The sequence below is a fragment of the Montipora foliosa genome, chromosome 7, assembly GCF_036669935.1.
Source record: "Montipora foliosa isolate CH-2021 chromosome 7, ASM3666993v2, whole genome shotgun sequence".
NCBI lineage: Eukaryota > Metazoa > Cnidaria > Anthozoa > Scleractinia > Acroporidae > Montipora > Montipora foliosa.
The window spans coordinates 35,566,189-35,573,688 of record NC_090875.1 but is presented as its reverse complement, the minus strand read 5'-3'; the positions used below and the strand labels follow the sequence as shown (position 1 = coordinate 35,573,688).

At 38.7% G+C, this 7,500-nt stretch overlaps 1 protein-coding gene across 1 annotated transcript in view; it reads right to left on the bottom strand.

The window, feature by feature from the left end:
* Positions 1–7,249: 7,249 nt before the first annotated feature.
* LOC138009431 (sulfotransferase 1B1-like) overlaps positions 7,250–7,500 on the bottom strand; it is a 7,739-nt gene continuing 7,488 nt past the window's right edge. Inside the window, exon 3 of the mRNA XM_068856445.1 lies at positions 7,250–7,500. This exon is cut by the window's right edge and continues 3,264 nt beyond it. The gene's annotated coding sequence lies outside the window, so the exon portion shown is untranslated.

Genomic DNA, 7,500 nt, shown 5'->3' with positions numbered 1-7,500 from the left:
TCTTGATTACTGAAATATTTAAAGAAAGAGAATCACACGTGTTCACTGACCACACCACATTGTATTGTCCTACATTAACTCACGTGGTCCGATGCAAATTATAGAACTAGAAGCTCCGTGAGCGTAAACAGGGTTGCTTTTGGTACGTGCTTGTCCCTCTCAAATTATCGTACTACTAAACGGCAAGAATTTCTATCATCGTCATGAAAACTGCTCCCATATCAAATTTCAACCCACGCATGTAAATTAGGTAATATTTACATAACACGATGAATCCACAAAGGCAGAAATACTTTTTTCCAACTAAACGTTTGATGAAACAAACAATACATTTGCTATAACTATACAAATAAACTTCTCACTGGAGTTCAGGACCAAAGCCTTTTGTGAAGAAACACTGAATAATGAAGCAAAAAATTGACAACAAGTTTTCTTTCAAATACTTCTTGACTAACAAGAATTAGTAGAATTCTACTAGTATACTAATGCAAATGTTGTAATCTGATTGGCTGAGGCATTGGACACTATCAGCCATTAGTGTGCAGTGGCTGGAAGTAGTCTTCGAAATAACATTTTTTTTTTTCCTTTAAGAGGAAAATTTGGATGCAAATGGGTAATTAAATTTCTGAGAAGTCTAAACGAAGGAGACATTTATTTTTCAGCGATGGTGCTCTTTATCGACTTGAGCTTCATAAGGGTATATTCTTTTTAAGACCCAATAAAAAAAAAAATCAATCCTTCGCGTTGCATCAGGTTCGCCGCCATTGGTTGTACCGTATCCACCGGATAAAATCTACCCCCTGAAACCTACCAAAGATACGCACAGAAGACTCTAGGCACAAAGACAATACTTAGCAGGAGAGTGACAACTTTTCCTTTTGCCGACGCGGAAAACAAAATTAAAAACGGAGAAATGCTACTCATGTTCTGCCTGGATTGCCATATATAGCAACTAAGTAATTACGTAACACCAAAACGTGACGTCCTAGTTATATAACCACAAGCCGAATTTACTACAGTTGTCAAAAGTGTCTCAGCCAATCAGTATTCAGTAAATTCCCTACAGGTGATTGCAATATGCCATTTGCATGATGGTACATTTTACTACCGGGCGAGTCCAGTAGTCCAGAAGCCTTTTTCAAAATGCTCCGTTATTCAGATTTTTCTTCTTATCTCTCCTGAAAACAAAACAAAAAAAAACCAATGGTTTCAATTTGCCTGGTAATATAGAAGCAACTCAAAGCAGTCTGCTCTTGGTAGTAAATGACGCCATCATGCAAATGGCCTATTTTACTGTGACAAATCCTGATCCCCGTTCCCGGATTCATGTGCACTTGTATTAAATTTTCCCAGGCCCTAGCAATAAGAATCAAAGACTGGGAACGAGTTTATTCCACAATATGGCGGACATCTGTGCTGAACTTATTTTGCCAACAAGAAGCGACACAATCTTTCTCATCTCGGTTTTAATCTTAGAAATGGAAGAGATGGGCGAGAGCACGACTGGAAATGTTTCAAAGAAAGTCAACGTTGACCACAAATGCCTTAACGACCAGGAAAACACATCACCGATCAAATTAAACAAAGGACACGAAAAAAGCTTTTACTCGTTAGTTATCTGCTTTGTGGCATTTTTGCAGTGGATTCTCCAAATTATTTTCTTTGGGCCTGATGAGCATATACGGAAAAGGTCAAGTATATCCTTGTCTCAAGAAACGGAGCGTTCCAAGGAACCAAAGAATGCGAAGGTTTTTGTTCTGGACGATGCATCTTCCTGACACGCTTCTTCAAGGGGCGAGCCATGCGAGCCATGGCTGCAAGCCATGCGAGCCAAGAAGCGAACCATGCGAGTCATGGCTGCGAGTCAGCATGCGAGTCACACAGTTATTGAAAGCTAACAGTTTTAAAATGGGTGCTTAGAGTTAATAACTGTTAATCAGCGCTACTTGAAATGGGTGCTTAGACTTAAATGCGAAATTCGTATGGCTCGCACATTAGGTGCGAACCAGCGAGTCATGCGAGCCATGGTGCGAGCCATGCGAGCCAGGGTGCGAGCCATGCCATGAAAAATGAAAAACTGGAAAACACACAAAATGAAAAACATACAAAACTGGAATGACACTGTTAATAGAAACACCTTTGACTGAACAGCAGAAGAAAGAAATAGACTTGAAAACATAAAGTCTCACCCGTTCCCTCTCTCAAAAAACGTCATCACGGACGGTGGGCTCATCGTTTTTCAGTTTACATGTTTTAAAATTTCTTTTCGGTAAAATGAAGCCTGTTGCATTTGCGAAGTGATTTTCTTATACCTATCTACTTTTAAAATGAGGTCTTTCAACACTCTGCAAAGCAAGACACTCACTGGCTAGTACCTACGTAACTAAATAAAATGAACCTAAAAAGTAGTGATGAGAGTAAGTCAGTTCGATTTATACAATGGATTCTCGATTTCTCGAACCTCCCAGAGAAACGAAAAATGTTTCAAGATATATAGGAATGAGGGTAAATTTCTCCTAACTTGTTTTGGCTCTCATTGTTAAAGGGACCAAAAGATCGCTTCGAATAATAGAAGGTTTAAAGAAATCGGGAGCTACAAAAAATCGGGATTCTACTGAAATTTCTAAAATTGTTGGGAATTGGTGAACAAGCTGTGAGCAGCAGCAACAATAACAAGAACACAAAGAACAAAAAAAGAACGTCTCTGTCTCCACCGCTCTCTAATGACTACAGAGAATGCGTGACTTTGATGGTGTTATGAAATCTGTACAGTATTGATGTTATCTGAACCTTGATTATGCCAATGGCACAAGTCAACACGCATCTTCGACTGTAGGTTTCTTCGAAATTTGCACTCCTTTCAATAAATAATATTCAAGATCTTAAAAACTAATAATATATATTTATAAATACTCATCTATGAAATTAAAACCGTCGCTACTTGCAGTTAGTGTAACTCGTATCATGTTATAAAAGAACACAGCGTTTTAGATCTTATTAGGTGTTTTGGTGTTTAGTATCGCGGTATGTTTTTACAAGTTGTGTCTTATTTTCACGAGCCCGTGGGGTGAGTCCAAAAATACAAACAAGTAAAAATATAAAGCGATACTACACACCAAAACATCTAACAAGAGATTTAAATAAATGTATCGATGAAAGAGGGAGAGCGTGACAGCTTTGCGTGCGCGCTGCGACCTTTACGGCCAACAGGTTTTCTGCTGTAAAAATAGCTGTACAATGTCGCTGAATATGATTATTTGGACGGTATTCGCTACACTTCCATTATTTGATTATTTTTCACGTTAAAACGGTGACTCGCATGGCTCGCACCCTGGCTCGCATGGCTCGCATTGTGACTCGCTGGCTCGCACATTAGGCAGACCCCATTTTTCTGTTCTTCTCGGGAGTGTTTTTTCACGAGAGCCAATGATAGTCCCGGAAACGCGTCACGTGGCATATCGCGCGACTCATGCGCAGACATTTTTCGCCAGTGAACAACCCGGTTTCACTTCACCACCATTGTTTAACCCTATCCAGGGACTAAAGCAAGGATGGAAATTGATTACAGCTTAAATAAATTGGACCACTTTCCACTTTTTTTACTTCTTACACTTACTGCATTCAACTTTAATTTATTCATCCTTTGAAATGGTAGGAATGCTTACTATTATTTACAGCAATTGCTAAAAAATTCATTGCATCTAATGTTGAAATATCTTTTACATATGAGTCTTAAGTATTTATGAGTCAATGAGTCATGAGTCAATGAGTTAGTGCAGTTACCCTAACCCATAAAATGAAAGCTAAAATTTCATAGAGTGCTTAGGCCTAATCACTGAAACGAGGGCTTAGGCTTGATCAATAAATTATTGCTATATTGACTGTGAGTCTCATTGACTCATGACTCATGACTCATTGACTAATTGACTCATAAATCATGGGACCTCTTTACATATGGAAAGGTAACAGGAGTTATTTCTGTGAAGTCTTATCCAGAAAACTGCAACATGGGATTATGTCCCTTTCAAATGTAGCTTTGTATGCTTTTGCTCAATGTCTTTGAACGATTATTACGGAAATATGAAGTTATGGTTTTTCTAAAAGTTAAATCTAATGCAAGGGGATCAAAATTATTGAAGCAGCTGTGTTGCAACCAGAGTCCGCAAAGAGAGATTAGATAAATTTGTTGTACTGGAAGTACTTAGTAGGCCAGCGTGAAATTTGTGAAGAGTTTTGGAGGGTGGCACTGAATCACCTTCAACAAGTTTTCTAAACTTTGAAAATACCTAATTTTATATCCTCCTGCTGTTTTATTGCTGGAAGATAAAATCAATTCCTGATTAAGTATTTTTGTTGTCACATTAACCCACTACAATGTGGTGAAAGCGTATTATTAGCTGTAGTAATATTTTGCTACAGTAAAATTCTCCCTGCTGGTAAGCTAGACTTTTGAATCAAATATTGTTGTTTTGGCTATTCAGAGTTAACCTAATCTATGTTTATTTCTATAATTTGGAGGAAAGCAAACAAGTGGCATTTTGCCACGCCCAGATTAGTCTCCTTTAGGGGTCACAAAAAGCTTGAGCCACGCCCAGATGGTCTCCTTTGGGGGTTAAATTCAAAATTTCCGACGAGCATCCCCGTCTGTTCCATATGGGAGTTTTCCCCCCCCCCCCCCCCCCTTCCCCGGGCTTCTAGTGTACCCAATATGAGGTGCTATGACATGTCAAGTATGATTTTGGTTATTATTACTGCTAAATTCACTTTAAACTTTATTTTTGAACGACTGAGATACATTTCTTAATTTTCCCTTTGGTCTTAATAAATTTTCCTCTAGGGACCTCTTGAATGGCAATTTTAACAACTTAATTTTGAAAAAAAATGCGAAAATCTTAACATTTCCTGTTAGATGCGGGACCCCGGGGAAACAGTGTGTAACTATTTAGTTGGAAGAGAAACCATTTGGAAATTTAGTGGTATCTTTCTTGTTCCACTTTTTAAAAGATAAACGCATGAATTGAAATCAAGATGGTAACCATTAGCTGGTAAGCTCCACAAACGAATTTCCACTCGAACACTAGCCTGAACCGAGACTCGCGTTGACCTTGAAATTTTAAAAGAAATTTCCCTCGTAGCCCTGTTGGCTTAAAAGAGAATCTCGCTGGCATAGAAACGCACTATGCAGTCTACATTCGTCCGTTTTACTGGCCTGAAAAAGGGTCTTTTTTGTCGACGGAGATCTAATAAAATTGATCTAATAAACACCGAATGGCAGCCATGTTTGATTTGAGGTATTGAAGTCACATGACAAGGCCTCGACCAATCAGACATTTTTCGCCAGTGAACAACCCGGTGTGGCCAACACATCACGCATGCGCACAACCATTTCACCCGATCAATTAGCAGCCACGGACAGCTGTTTCAGCCTTTTGAGTCTCATCAGCATGGCGTAGCTGCCGCTTAAAGGGGTGCCAAAAAACACTCGCCTGTATGTTAGCTACGCCATGCTAATGCGCCCCAAAAGGCCGAAACAGCTGTCCATGGCCGGGTGAAATGGTTTTGCGCATGCGTGATGTGTTGGCTACACTGGGTTGGTGTTAACGTGTGTCACCTTTCTTTTATTATTATTATTATTATTATTATTATTATTATTATTATTATTATTATTATTATTATTATTAACAATTCAAACGCGGATACCAAGTCTGTCCCTTAGTCACGCTTCAGTTGGAGAAAGGTATGAAGTTTTTATTTGTTTTCGCCGCCATAATTCGAAAACTTAAACTTTCATCGAAGCAGATATTGTCTATTCCGATAAAGTTTTTATCCTTAAATGATTGAAATAGAATTCCACCACAAGGTCAGAGTATTTTACGGTTCACTTACCCGCGGGTGTTTCGACATGCAGAACATATAAATCACGAACATACCCAGTTTCAAATGTTCTTTTATTTGTTTTATATGGTATTATAGTATTGTTTGTTGAGATTCTTTGTCCCTGGGTGGGGCCTTCTTTGACTCTTTTGATTGATGTTAGGTTCCTACCCTGGGGAATTTTATTAGAATTTTTGAAGAATTGTCAAATCTCCGAGTCATTCAGAACTAAGGCTATTTGACGAGAATTTAGATTGCAGCAACCATACAGGCACTGTGCGCGTGCACAGCATTTACAAGTTTACAAAAGGTGATCACTCATTTTACATACACACATCCATACTGTTACCCAACGCATGGCATTTATCCATGAGAGTCTGATGGATAGTATTCTTTGATCCATAATCATGTTAAAAACTTGCGAAACCGAGACCTCAGAGATTTGACTCATGAGTTTATCATTTAAGTACTGTTTGATAAACGAGCAGGATTGTTTTATCAGGTTTTAACCCACGAGGCAAAGCCAAGTGATTTTAGGCCCAATAAAATACGACCTGCTAGTTTATTGAACTTCTTCAAAAACATTTGACAAAAGGCATGTCACTCTGGAGTCTGAACAAAGGTTCAAATTGTGAGAGGAGAACATTAGCATACAAGAAAAACAAGCTATGCTTTGTATAAAGAATTCTAATGAAGAATGTTTTATTGGTTTAAAAAAGTTCATGCACGTGACATTTTTACGCTGACCTGATAGGCTTTTTCACTTATGATTTAGCAATGATTTTTGAAATGATAATTGAGATTTTTTGGTTACATAGTTTATCCATAGTTAATAGAGGGGAATGGTTATGAAACCCAACAAATTTCTTTGTTGTAGGTTTTTGTTCTCTTTTTTGGCCTTGACCGTGCACAAAGCACAATAGTTGTTTACTCCGTACTGAGGAACTAACCAATAGAAAAGTGTTGGTTACGTAATTAATGCATAGTGTATGAGCGCAAAAGAAAAGATTGTGCACGGTCGTGGACTTTCCAACCTAAATCTTGGCATCTTTGTCTGCTCCTTTGATGTTTGCCGACCTTCCAAACCATTCCTCTCCATTAAGTATGGTTTATCTTAGGCTCGATTAGCAGCCACTGTTTGGGGAAATGAGCCAGCGCTCACTCCCGAAATGACGTCTGGACGCGTGAGGTGAGCCATTGTTAATCTCCGCCAGTCAGAAACTCGCCAGCACAAATCGGTCCGGCATAAATCACATTTTTTGGCTGCGGCGGTGTTGTTTGACCCGGCCTGTTCGAGCTTTACAATGCTTTCAAATTAGGAAACATCCACGATTTCGACAACAAGAAGTGTTTGAGAAGCTGGAGAATGGGGATTGTATCTTTTTATACCGCCTGAGTTCGAAAACTTCAATTAATTTTCCAGGTGGCACCAACGTCAAAATACAGCTCTCAAATCCATTGCTATTGCAATTTTTTCTCAGACGTCGCTATGTGAGCGGCGGAAATCGAGCCTAAGTTTATCTTAACTACTTGTTAATAGTTTTAACAGCAGTTTTTAACTTGATGACTATGGATAGGATGTTTGTTAATTTTAGAATTAGTTAAGTTTAATTAACTGTCCCCAAT